Raw genomic sequence first — 14751 nt, 5'->3', positions numbered from 1 at the left:
TTTGATCTTTTTTTTTCTTTACTTTTCTTAGGGCGAGCCTCCACATGAAAAAATAACTGTACAGAAGTTAGTCATCAAATTCGTTTTCTGCTTTGAAAATTATTTTCAATTTTGTAGGCTGGACAGAGACCCACAGTAGCTTTGACATAATAATTATTTAGGCCACTACACACCCAGTCCCCCTCCCTACTGCTTCTAGCAAAAGACAGAAACTAAAAGGAAAACCCATAAATGAATAGAAATGCAATTTAATAAAAGCAACATGATAACGAAGGGAAAAGTAAGTTAAAATAAATCAATGTCATTTAACTCAAATTAGATAAAGAACTACACAAGCTAAATCTGCGACTTGAATCAGGCATCCCAATAAATGCTGATATGTTTCTATTCAAGAATAAATAACCAGTTTTGTTTTTGTTTTGTTTTGTTTTGTTTTAAGATTCCACATGTGAGATCATACAGTATTTATCTTTTCCTGTCTGACTTATTTCACTTAGAATAATGCCCTCAAGGAACCCTTAAAAAAAAGTAATGTCTAGACTATAACTGAAAATACTTACAAAACTGGTACACAGTAGAGTAAACCTTTTTGGAGTATATGTGAATCAAGAACAGAAAAGTATTTGGGTCTTTAAAGAGACTGATTCATTTCAAACAATTAAATAGAGTACTTTGACTAGCAATAAAAATTGTATGTGTAGGTGTCAAGTATTAGCATTAGACAAATAGATAAACGAAATAAGAGATGTTTTCAAAGAAACTACAAATACTACATTGATGTATTAACTGAAAACCAGATCAATTTAATTGTGACAAACACCTAAAATGTCCTTGAAGAAATAAATTCTATACAACATTCTTTAAAATTATACTACAATTCAGGAGGTGATTCAAAATGGCAGTGTAGAAAGATCCTGAACACATCTCCTCCCACGACACACCAAATCTATTGCTACGTATGGATCAATTCCCTCTGAAAAAGACCTGAAAACTAGCAGAAGTGTTCCTCCACAACAAGGGATAAAAGGGCCACAATGAGACACGTAGGAGAGGCAGAGATGCAGTCTCATCAAAAACCCCACCTCTGACGCAGTGACCCACGGATGGGAGGAATCTCACAATACAGCGCTTCTCCCCGAGAAACGGGGAGTCTGTGCCCCACACAGACGCCCAACCCTTGGGACCTGGAGAAATGAGCCCAGAAAACCACCAGCTTTGAACACCAGTAGGACTTAGGTTCAGGAGACCCAAAAGGCTGTGGGGTACTAGAAGTCTGCTCTTAAAGGGCTCACGTGCAGACGAACTCACCCTAAGACTCAGAGAAAAGGCAGCAGTTTAAAAAGCACCTAGACCACATATGTAGGAGATTCATTAGTCAATCTTAAAGCAACTGCCAAGGGCACAGGGCTCTCTTTGGACATCATCAGGAAACAGAGGCACTGGTGGGTGCCATTTTTGTGTTTCCTCTCCTTGCTAGCATCACCCACACTATCTTGTGGCCCCAATGAAGCCCGCGGGTGCAGAGCGTCAATACAGGTGATGCCCCTTGAGTACCTGGCCCTGGTGGCCAGGGAGGCCTGCATTTCTGGGCCTCAGGAGATTGAAATAATTAGGCATCACAGCTACCACCCCAATGACATAGCAGACTGAAACACACCCCGTTTTCCACTAAAAAAGGCCCATTTTCTTGTCCTAGAGCCTCAGTGCAAGGAGTAGCTTCAGGCTTTCCACACATCTAGGGGTTACAGAGGAGCTCTCAGGGAACCTAGGCTAGGGGAATGCCATCTTTGCACCCTCCCAGGCCTTGCTACAGCTCACCAGTACCTCCGAAAAGAGCATATACACTCGTCTACAGCCCTGACTTCTGCAACCGTCACCTCCAAATTACCTGGTTTGGAGGTCAGTAAAGATAACAACAGTGGTCCCACCAGACTATATATATTTGCATATTTTAAAGCTGCTGCCTGAGAGTCTGGCTTCAAATCAGTCTGAAACTAGGGGCTGACTGAGATCCCTACCTTTGAACACTGATAGGGCTTAGCACAACCTCAAAATCTGGAACTTATCAAGAATAAACCACACTGCTTAAACAATCACAAAGATTTGAGAGACCACCAAGAGCTAGGGCAAGGTCAAACAATAATGTTCACTGCTTACACAATAGAACTCCTTCGAGACTGGGTGAGGTATCCTCTTTTGCCTAATACATAGAAACACAGAGAGGCAAGCAAAATGAGGAAACCAAGGAATATGTTTCAAAATAAAGAGCAAGATTAAAAAGACATCCTTAATGAAATGGAGATAAGTAATTTACCTGATATAGAGTTCAAAATAATAGTCATGAAAATGCTCACCAAACTTGAGAGAAGAACAGATGAATACAGTGAAGACTTCAACAAAGAGATAGAAAATATAAGAAAGTACCAAAACAAAAGTCACAGAGCTGAAGAATACAATAACTGAACTGAAAAAATGCAGTAAAGGGGTTCACTAGATCAAGCAGAAGAAAAAAAAAAAACAAACTCAAAGACAGGATAATGGAATTCATTCAGTAAGAGCAGCAAAAAGAAAAAAAAATGACTAAGAGTGAAGCCAGCTTAAGGGATTTACAGTACACCATCAAACAGACTAATATACACATGATAGGGATGACAAAAAAGGAAGGGAGAGAGAAAAGGGGCAGAAAGTTTATGCCAAGAAATAATGGCTGAAATTTTTCCTAACCTAGGGAAGGAAACAGACATCTAGGTCCAGGAAGACAAGAGAGTTACAAATAAGACAAACCCAGAGAGAGACACATTACAATAAAAATGTCAAAAGTTAAAGAGAGAATATTAAAAGCAGCAAGAGGAAAACAACATTTTATGTACAAGGGAACCTCCATAAGACTACCAGCTTATTTTCAAGAGGAAGCTTTGCAGAGCAGAAGAGAGTGGCATGATAGATTCAAATTGCTGAAAAGAAAAATCTTCCAACCAAGAATACTCTGCTTGGCAAGGTTATCATTCAGAATCCAAGGGGAGATAAAGAATTTTCCAGACAAGCAAAAGCTAAAGGATTTTATCATCCCTAAACCACCCTTAAAAGAAAAATAAAGGGACTTCTTTAAGCTGAAAAGAAAAGGCACTAACAAGTAACAAGAAAACAAAAGAAAGTAAAAATTTCACTGGTAAAGGTAAATACACAATAAAACTAGTGGACTGACCATTTATTAAGCTATTATTAAGGTTAAAAGAAAAAAGTAGTAAAAGTAACTGTAACTACAATAATTAGTTATGACATACATAAAATTTTTTAAATGAAAAATATGCTATCAAAAACATAAAACGTGGATGGCAGTGATAAAAATGTAGAGTTTTTAGAATATGTTCAAACCTAACTTGCTCTCAATTTAAAAGAGACTGCTATATGTATATGCTGTTATATGTGAACATCATGTTAATCACAAAGCAAAAACCTTCAGTAGGTATACAAAAACAATAAAGAAGAAATCTAAATATAACAAAAAAGAAAGTCATCAAAGCACAAGGGAAAGGAGCAAGAGAAGAAGAAAGGAACAGAGACAAACTACAAAAATAGCCAGAAAATAAGTAATGAAATGGTAATAAGTACACACCTATCAATAATTACTTTAAATGTAAATAGAATAACTTCTCTAATCAAAATACATACAGTGGTTGAATGGATTAAAAAAAAACTCATCTATATGTTGCCTCAAGAGACTTACTTCAGATGTAAGGACACATACAGACAAAGTAAAGGAGTGGAAAAAGATATTCCATGAAAATTAAAATAAAAAGGAAGCTGGTGTAGCTATATTTATATCAAACAAGATAGACTTTAAAACAAAGACTGTAGTAAAAGACAAAGAAGGGCATTAGATAATGATAAAAAGGTCAACCCAGCAGGATGATATAACATTTGTAAATATATATACACCCAACTTAGGAGCATCTAAATATATAAAGCAAATATCAAGACACCTAAAGGGAGAAATTGACTGCAACACCATACTTCCATCAATGGATTGATCATTCAGAGAGAAAATAAAGAAACATTAGTCTTAAATGACACATTAGATCAGATGTATTTAATACACACATACAGGACATTCCATCCAAATTCAGCAGAACATACATGTTCAAGTGCACATGAACATTCTCCAAGATAGGACACATGTTAGATCACAAAACATATCAGAAGACTGAAACTATACCAAGTACCTTTTCTGACCACATGGTATGAAACTAAAAATCAATTTTAGGAAGAAAACTGGATAAATCACGAATACATCAAAATAAAAAAACATGCTACCAAATAACCAATGGGTCAAAAAAGAAATCAAAGAGGAAATAAAAAATTATTGTGAGACGAAAATGTCAACACAGCATTCCAAAACCTATGGAATGCAGCAAAAGCTGTTCTAAGAGGGAAGTTCATACAGATACAGGGCTACCTCAAGGAACAAGAAAAAATCCAAATACACAATCTTAACTTTATACCTAAAAGAACCAGAAAAAAAGAACAAATGAAGGGAAACAGTAAAAAAAAAAAAAAGGGAAATGATAAAGATCAGAGTAGAAATAAATGAAATAAAGACTTAGAAAACATTAGGAAAGATGAATAAAAGCAACAGCTGGTGCTTTGAAAAGATAAAAAAAAATGACAAACCTTTCACTAGACTTACCAAGAAAAAAAGGGAGCAGGCTCAAATAAATAAAACCTAAAATGAGAGAGGTATTACAAATGATACCACAGAAATACAAAAGATCGTAAGAGATTATTATGAACAATTATGTGCCAAACTGGACAACTTAGAAGAAATGAAAAAAATCTTTGAAATATGCAAGCTTCTAAGACTGAATCATATAGAAATAAAAAATCTGAATAGACTGACTACTAGTAAGGAGATCTAATTAGTAATTTAAAAATTCCTAACAAACAAAGGTCTACCACCAGCTGGCTATACTGATGAATTCTTCCAAATATTCAAAGAAGGTTTGAAACCTAGCTGCCTAAAATTCTTCCAAAAATTGAAGAGGAGGGAATGTTTCCAAACTCAATTTTAGAGGCCTGAAACCCGGATAATGAAACCAGACAAGAAAACCACACAAAAAGAAAATTACAGGTCAATAACCCTGATAAATATTGATGCAAAAACCCTCAACAAAATATTAGAAAACGAAATTCGACAATACATTAAAAAGGATCACACATCATGATCAAGTGGGATTTATTCCAGAGATGCAGAGTGGATCAACATCTCATTAACATTAACCACATCAGGAGAGACCTTCAAGATGGCGGAGGAGTAAGATGTGGAGATCACCTTCCTCCCCACAAATACATCAGAAATATATCTACATGTGGAACAACTCCTACAGAATACCTATTGAACGCTGGCAGAAGACCTCAGACTTCCCAAAATGCAGGAAACTCCCCACGTACCTGGGTAGGGCGTAAGAAAAAAGAAAAAACACAGACAAAAGAATAGGGACAGGACCTGCACTTCTGGGAGGGAGATGTGAAGGAGGAAAAGTTTCCACACACTAGGAAGCCCCTTCACTGGCGGAGACGAGGGGTGGCAGAGGGGAAGCTTCGGAGCCACGGAGGAGAGCACAGCTACAGGGGTGCAAAGGGCAAGGGGGAGAGATTTCCACACAGAGGATCTGTGCCGACCAGCACTCACCAGCCTGAGAGGCTTGTCTGCTCACCCGCCGGGATGGGCAGGGGCTGGGAGCTGAGGCTCGGGCTTCGGAGGTCGGATCCCAGGGAGAGGACTGGGGTTGGCGGTGTGAACACAGCCTGAAGGAGGCTAGTGTGCCACAGCTAGCTGGGAGGGAGTCCGGGAAAAATTCTGAAACTGCCTAAGAGGCAAGAGACCATTGTTCCAGGTTGTGCGAGGAGAGGAGATTCAGAGCACTGCCTAAAGGAGTTCCAGAGAAAGTCACAAGCTGCGGCTATCAGCTCAGACACCAGAGATGGGCATGAGATGCTAAGGCTGCTGCTGCAGCCACCAAAAAACCTGTGTGCAAGCACAGGTCACTATCCACACCTCCTCTCCCCGGAGCTGTGTGCAAGCACAGGTCACTATCCACACCTCCTCTCCCCACCACTGCCAGGATCCCGTGATCCAGGGACAAATTCTCCCGGAGAACACACGGTGTGCCTCAGGCTGTTGCAATGTCACGCCAGCCTCTGTCGCCACAGGCTTGCCCCGCATTCCGTACCCCTCCCTCCCCCAGCCTGAGTGAGCCAGAGCCCCCAAATCACCCGCTCCTTTAACCCCATCCTGTCTGAGCAAAGAAGAGACGCCCTCCGGCGACCTACATGCAGAGGCGGGGCCAAATCAAAAGCTGAACCCCACGAGCTGTGCGAACAAAGAAGAGAAAGGGAAATCTCTCCCAGCAGCCTCAGGAGCAGTGGATTAAATTTCCACAATCAACTTGATGTACCCTGCATCTCTGGAATACCTGAATAGACAACAAATCATTCCAAAATTGAGACGGTGGAATTTGGGAGCAACTGTAGACTTGGGGTTTGCTTTCTGCATCTGATTTCTTTCGGGTTTTATGTTTATCTCAGTTTAGTTTTTAGAGTTTATTATCATTGGTAGATTTGCTTAATAATTTGGTTGCTCTCTTCCTTTTTTTGTTTATATATATATATGTATATATATTTTTTTCCTTTTTCTCTTTCGGTGAGGGCGTATGTGTATGCTTCTTTGTGTGATTGTGCCTGTATAGCTTTGTTTTACCATTTATCCTAGGGTGCTATCTGTCCATTTTTTTGATTGTTGGTTGGTTTTACTATGCTTTTTAGTGTTCTTATCATTGGTGAATTTGTTTTTTAGTTTTCTTTCTTTACCTTTTTTAATACTTTTTAATTTTTAATATTTTTTTGCTTTTTTAATAACATTATTTTATTTTATTCTATTTTATTTTTTACTTTCTTTATTATTTTCTCACTTTTCTTCTGAGGCATGTGGCTGACAGGGTCTGACGCTCCGGCCAGGTGTCAGGCCTGTGCCTCAAAGGTGGGAGAGCAGAGTTCAGGACATTGATCCACCAGAGACCTCCACATAATCTCAAACAGCAAAAGCTCTCCCACAGAACTCCATCTCAACACTAAGACCAAGAAACACTCAACCACCAGCAATCTACAGTGTTGGACACCCTAGGCCAAACAATTAGCAGTAAAGGAACACAACCTCACCCATTAGCAGAGAGGCTGCCTAAAATCATAATAAGGTCACAGAAACCTCAAAACACTCTAGCGGAAGTGGTCCTGCCCACAGGAAAGACAAGATCCAGCCTCATCCACCAGAACACAGGCACCAGTCCCCTCCACCAGAAAGCCTACATAACACAATGAACCAACTTTAGCCACTGGGGGCACACACCAAAAACAAGGGGAACTACGAACCTGCAGCCTGCGAAAAGGAGACCCCAAACACAGTAAGTTAAGCAAAATGAGAAAAAACAGAAACACACAGCAGACGAAGGAGCAAGGTTAAAAACCCACCAGACCTAATAAATGAAGAGGAAATAGGCAGTCTACCTCAAAAAGAATTCAGAGTTATGATAATAAAGATGATCCAAAGTCTTGGAAATAGAATGGAGAAAATACAAGAAACGTTTAACAAGGACCTAGAAGAACTAAAGAGCAAACAAACAATGATGAACAACACAATAAATGAAATTAAAAATTCTCTAGAAGAAGTCAACAGCAGAAGAATGGATAAGGGACCTGAAAGATAAAATAGTGGAAATAACTACTGCAGAGCAGAATAAAGAAAAAAGAATGAAAAGAATTGAGGACAATCTCAAAGACCTCTGGGACAACATTAAATGTACCAACATTCGAATTATAGGCATCACAGAAGAAGAGAAAAAGACAGGAACTGAGAAAATATTTGAAGGGATTATAGTTGAAAACTTCCCTAATATGAGAAAGGAAATAGTCAATCAAGTCCACGAACCACAGACTCCCATACAGGAAATATCCAAGGAGAAACACGCCAAGACACATAAAATCCAACTATCAAATATTAAACACAAAGAAAACATATTAAAAGCAGCAAGGTGAAAACAACAAATAACATACAAGAGAATCCCCATAAGGTTAACAGCTGATCTTTCAGCAGAAACTCTGCAAGCCAGAAGGGACTGGCAGGACATATTTAAAGTGATGAAGGAGAAAAACCTACAACCAAGATTACTCTACCCAACAAGGATCTCATTCAGATTTGATGGAGAAAATAAAACCTTCACAGACAATCAAAAGCTGAGAGAGTTCAGCACCACCAAACCAGCTTTACAACAAATGCTAAAGGAACTTCTCTAGGCAAGAAACACAAGAGAAGGAAAAGACCTACAATAACAAACCCAAAACAATTAAGAAAATGGAAATAAGAACATACATATCGATAATTACCTTAAATGTAAAAAGATTAAATGCTCCCACCAAAAGACACACACTGTCTGAATGGATACAAAAACAAGACCCGTATATATGCTGTCTACAAGAGACCCACTTCAGACCTACGGACCCATACAGACTGAGTGTGAGGGGATGGAAAATGATATTCAATGCAAATGGAAATCAAAAGTAAGCTGGAGTAGCAATTGTCATATTAGACAAAATAGACTTTAAAATAAAGGCTATTGCAAGAGACAAATAAGGACACTACATAATGATCAAGGGATCATTCCAAGAAGATATAACAATTTTAAATATTTATGCACCCAACATAGCAGCACCTCAATACATAAGGCAAATACTAACAGCCATAAAAGGGGAAATCGACAGCAACACAGTCACAGTAGGGGACTTTAACACCCCACTTTCACCAATGGACAGATCATCCAAAATGAAAATAAATAAGGAAAAACAAGCTTTAAATGATATATTAAACAAGAGGACTTAATTGACATTTATAGGACATTCCATCCAAAAACAACAGAATACACTTTCTTCTCAAGTGCTCATGGAACATTCTCCAGGATAGATCATATCTTGGGTCACAAATCAAGCCTTGGTAAATTTAAGAAAACTGAAATCATATCAAGTATCTTTTCTGACCACAACGCTGTGAGACTGGATATAAATTACAGGAAAAAATATGTAAAAAATACAAGCACATGGAGGCTAAACAATACACTACTTAATAACCAAGATATCACTGAAGAAATCAAAGAGGAAATCAAAAAGTACCTAGAAACAAATGACAATAAAAACACAATGACCCAAAACCTATGGGATGCAGCAAAAGCAGATCTAATAGGGAAGTTTATAGCAATACAATCCTACCTTAAGAAACAAGAAATACCTCAAATAAACAACCTAACCTTACACCTAAAGCAATTAGAGAAAGAACAAAAAAACCATAAAGTTAGCAGAAGGAAAGAAATCATAAAGATCAGATCAGAAATAAACGAAAAAGAAATGAAGGAAATGATAGCAAAGATCAATAAAACTAAAAGCTGGTTCTATGAGAAGATAAACTAAATTGATAAAGCATTACCCAGACTCATCAAGAAAAAAAGGGAGAAGACTCAAATCCACAGAATAAGAAATGAAAATTAGAAGTAACAACTGACCCTGCAGAAATACAAAGGCTCATGAGCGATTAATACAAGCAACTACATGCCAAAAAAATGGACAACCTGGAAGAAATGGAAAAATTCTTAGAAGAGTACAACCTTCCAAGACTGAATCAGGAAGAAATAGAAAATATAATCAGACCAACCACAAGCACTGAATTTGAAACTATAATTAAAACTCTTCCAACAAACAAAAGCCCAGGACCAGATGGCTTCACAGGTAATTTCTATCAAATATTTAGAGAATACCTAACGCCTATCCTTCTCAAACTCTTCCAAAATATAGCACAGGAGGAACACTCCAAAATTAATTCTACGAGGCCACCATTACCCTAATACCAAAACCAGACAAAGAGGTCACAAAGAAAGAAAACTACAGGCCGATATCACTGATGAACATAGATGCAAAAATCCTCAACAAAATACTAACAAACAGAATCCAACAGCACATTAAAAGGATCATACACCATGATCAAGTGGGGTTTATCCCAGAAATGCAAGGATTCTTCAATATATGCAAATCAATCAATGTGATAAACCATAGCAACAAATTGAAGGAGAAAAGCCATAAGATCATCTCAATAGATGCAGAAAAAGCTTTTGACAAAATTCAACACCTATTTATGATAAAAAAAAACCTAAAGAAAGTAGGCATAGAGGGAAATTACCTCAACAAAATAAAGGCCATATATGACAAACCCATAGCCAATATCATTCTCCATGGTGAAAAACTGAAAGCATTTCCTCTAAGATCAGGAAAAAGACAAGGTTGTCCACTCTCACCACTATTGTTCAACATAGATTTGGAAGTTTTAGCCACAGCAATCAGAGCAGAAAAAGAAATAAAAGGAATCGAAATTGGAAAATAAAAAGGAAAGCAGTCACTGTTTGCAGATAATATGATACTATATAGAGAGAATCCTAAAGATGCTACCAGAAAACTACTAGAACTAATCAATGAATTTGGTAAAGTAGCAGGATAGAAAATTAATGCACAAAATCTCTTGCATTCCTATACACTAATGATGAAAAATCTGAAAGAGAAATAAAGGAAACACTCGCATTTACCATTGCAACAAAAACAATAAAATACCCAGGAATAAAACTACCTAAGGCGACAAAAGACCTGTATGCAGAAAACTATAGGACACTGATGAAAGAAATTAAAGATGATACAAACAGATGGAGAGATATACCATGTTCTTGGATTGGAAGAATCAACATTTTGTAAATGACTACACTACCCAAAGTAATCTATAGATTCAATGCAATCCATATCAAACTACCAATGGCATTTTTCACAGAACGAGAACAGAAAATATCACAATTTGTATGGAAACACAAAAGACCCTGAATAACCAAAGCAATCTTGAGAAAGAAAAACGGAGCTGGAAGAATCAGGCTCCTTGACTTCAAACTATACTACAAAGCAACAACAATCAAGACAGTATGGTACTGGCACAAAAACAGAAATATAGATCAATGGAACAGGATACAAAGCCCAGAGATAAACCCACACACATATGGTCACCTTATTTTTGATAAAGGAGGCAATAATATACAATGGAGAAAAGACAGTCACTTCAATAAGTGGTGCTGGGAAAACTGGACAGCTACATGTAAAGAATGAAATTAGAACACTCCCTAACACCATACAGAAAAATAAACTCAAAATGGATTAACGACCTAATTGTAAGGCCAGACACTATAAAACTCTTAGAGGTAAACATAGGAAGAACACTGTATGACATAAATCACAGCAAGCTCCTTTTTGACCCACCTCCTAGAGAATTGGAAATAAAAACAAACAAATGGGACCTAATGAAACTTAAAAGCTTTTGCACAGCAAAGGAAACCATAAAGAAGACAAAAAGACAACCCTCAAGATGGGAGATAATATTTGCAGATGAAAAAACTGACAAAGGATTAATCTCCAAACTATACCGGCAGCTCATGCATCTCAATGTCAATAAAACAAACAACCCAATCCAAAAATGGGCAGAAGACCTAAATAGATATTTCTCCAAAGAAGATATACAGATTGCCAACAAACACATGAAAGAACGCTCAACATCACTGAACATTAGAGAAATGCAAATCAAAACTACCATGAGGTATCACCTCACAGCAGTCAGAATGGCCATCATCAAAAAATCTACAAACGGTAAATGCTGGAGAGGGTGTGAAGAAAAGAGAACGCTCTTGCACTGTTCGTGGGAACGTAAACTGATACAGCCACTATGAAGAACAGTATGAAGGTTCCTCAAAAAACTAAAAGTAGAACTACCATACGACCCAGTAATCCCACTACTGGGCATATACCCTGAGAAAACTATAATTCAAAAAGACTCATGTACCTCAATGTTCATTGCAGCTCTATTTACAACAGCCTGGACATGGAAGCAACCTAAGTATCCATCGACAGATGAATGGATAAAGAAGATGTGGCACATATATACAATGGAATATTACTCAGCCATAAAAGGAAACAAAATTGAGTTATTTGTAGTGAGGTGCATGAACCTAGAGTCTGTCATACGAGTGAAGTAAGTCAGAAAGAGAATAAACAAATACCTTAAGCTAACACATATATATGGAATCTAAAAAAAAAAAAAAAAAGGTTATGAAGAACCTAGGGGCAGGACAGGAATAAAGATGCAGATGTAGAGAATGGACTTGAGGACACGGGGAGGGGGAAGGGTAAGCTGGGAGGAAGTGAGAGAGTGGCATGGACATATATACACTACTAAATGTAAAATAGATAGCTAGTGGGAAGCAGCTGCATCGCAGAAGGAGATCAGCTCGGTGCTTTGTGACCACCTCGAGGGGTGGGATAGGAAGGGTGGGAGGGAGATGCAAGTTGAGGGGATTTGGAGATATATGTATACGTATAGCTGATTCACTTTGTTATATAGCAGAAACTAACACACCATTGTAAAGCAATTATACTTCAATAAAGATGTTTAAAAAAAAAACATTAACCACATTAACAAAATAGACGAAAATTATATAACCATCTCAATAGATGCAAAAAAGGCATTGTTTAATTTTGATTCAACATCCACTTATGATTAAAAACTCTCAACTAAGTAGGTATAGAAGGAATGTACCTCAACGTCATGAAGGTCATATACACCAACCTACAGCTAACAACATACCCAATGAAAATTTGAAAGCTTTCCCTCGAAGATCAGGAACAAGAGAAGTATGCCTACTCTTGCCTCTTTTATAAACATAGTATTGGAAGTCCTAGGCACAGCAGTTAGGCAAGGAAAAGAAACAAAATCATCCAAATTGGAAAGAAAGAAGTAAAACTGGAATTATTTGCAGATGACATAAGACTACACATAGCAAACCCTAAAAACTACACAAAAAAAATATTAGAACTAATAAATGAATTCAGCAAAGTTGCAGGATAGAAAATCAATGTACAGTCAACCCTCCTTATCCATGGGTTTTACATCTGTTGATTCAATCAACCATGGATCAAAAGTATTTGAGGGGCTTCCCTGGTGGTGCAGTGGTTGAGAGTCCGCCTGCTGATGCAGGGGACGCGGATTCATGCCCCGGTCTGGGAAGATCCCACATGCCGTGGAGCGGCTGGGCCCGTGAGCCATGGCTGCTGAGCCTGCACGTCTGGAGCCTGTGCTCTGCAACGGGAGAGGCCACAACAGTGAGAGGCCCGCATACCGCAAAAAAAATAAATAAATAAATAAAAAGTATTTGAAAAAAATTCCAGAAATTTCCAAAAATCAAAACTTGAATTTGCCACATGCTGGCAACTATTTACATAGCACTTATACTATATTCAGTATTGTAAGCAATTTAGAGATGATATAAAGTATATGGAAGGATGTTCATGGGTTATACGCAAATACTATGCCATTTCCTAAAAGGGACTTGAGCATCCATGGATTTTGGTATCTGTGCAGGGGTCCTGGCAGCAACTCCCTTTGGATACCTAGAATGACTGTACAGAAATCTGTGCGTTTCTATAAATTATAATGAAATATCAAAAAGAGAAATTAAGAAAACAACCCCATTTACAATTGCATCAGAAAGAATAAAATACCTAGAAGTAAATTTAGCCAAGCAGGTGAAAGACCTGTACACTGAAAGCTCTAAGACATTGATAAAAGGTATTGAATAAGACACAAAGAAATGGAAAGCTATTCTGTACTCATGGAGTAGAAGAATTAATATTGTTTAAATGTCCATACTACCCAAAGTGATCTACAGATTCAATTAAATCTCTATCAAAATTCCAATGACATTTTTCACAGTACTAAAACAACCAATTTACACATTTCTATGGAACTACAAAAGACTCTGAATAGCCGAGCATCTTGAGAAAGAAGAACAAACCTGGAGGAATCATGCTCCTTGATTTCAAACTATACTACAAAGCTATAGTAACCAAAATAGCATGGTATTGGCATAAAAAAGATACACAGATCAATGAAACAGAATATAGAGCCCAGAAATAAATGCACACATATATGGTCAATTAATTAATGACAAAGGAGCCATGAATATACAATGGGTAAAAGACAATCTCTTCAATAAACTGTGTTGAGGAAACAGGACACACATAAAAAATGAAAGTAGATCACTCTCTTACACAATACATGAAAATTAATCCAAAATGGATTAAAGACTTGAATGTAAGACCTGAAACCTTAAGACTCCTAGCAGAAAACATAAGTGGTAAGTCCCTTGACCTAGGCCTTGGTGATGATTTTTTGATTTTTTGAATCTGACACCAAAAGCAAAGGCAACAAAAGCAAAAATAAAAAAGTGGGACTATTTCAAACTAAAAAGCTTCTGCGCAGGAAAGGATACCATCAATAAAATGAAAAGGCAACCTAAAATGGGAAAAATATTTGCAAATCATATATCTGATAAGGAGTTAATACCCCAAATATTAAAGAACTCATTCAACTCAACAGCAACAACAACAAAAAAAAAAATTGGAATAAAAATGGTCATAGGATCCAGATAGACATTTTTCCAAAGAAGACATACAGATGTCCAACTGGTACATGAAAATGTTCTCAACATTACTAATTATTAGGAAAATGCAAATCAAAATCACAATGAGATATCACCTCCCACCTGTTAGAATGGCCATTATTAAAAAGAAAAG

The 14751-nt window shown here is 37.4% G+C and overlaps 1 protein-coding gene across 13 annotated transcripts in view; it reads right to left on the bottom strand.

Moving 5' to 3' along the window:
* The window catches only part of KCNT2 (potassium sodium-activated channel subfamily T member 2), a 425289-nt gene that overhangs the window by 255195 nt on the left and 155343 nt on the right, over positions 1-14751 (bottom strand). The gene's annotated exons all lie outside the window — the stretch shown is intronic.

Source organism: Leucopleurus acutus, assembly GCF_964270905.1.
Source record: "Leucopleurus acutus genome assembly, chromosome: 2".
Lineage (NCBI taxonomy): Eukaryota > Metazoa > Chordata > Mammalia > Artiodactyla > Delphinidae > Leucopleurus > Leucopleurus acutus.
This window is presented reverse-complemented; position numbering and strand designations above follow the sequence as displayed.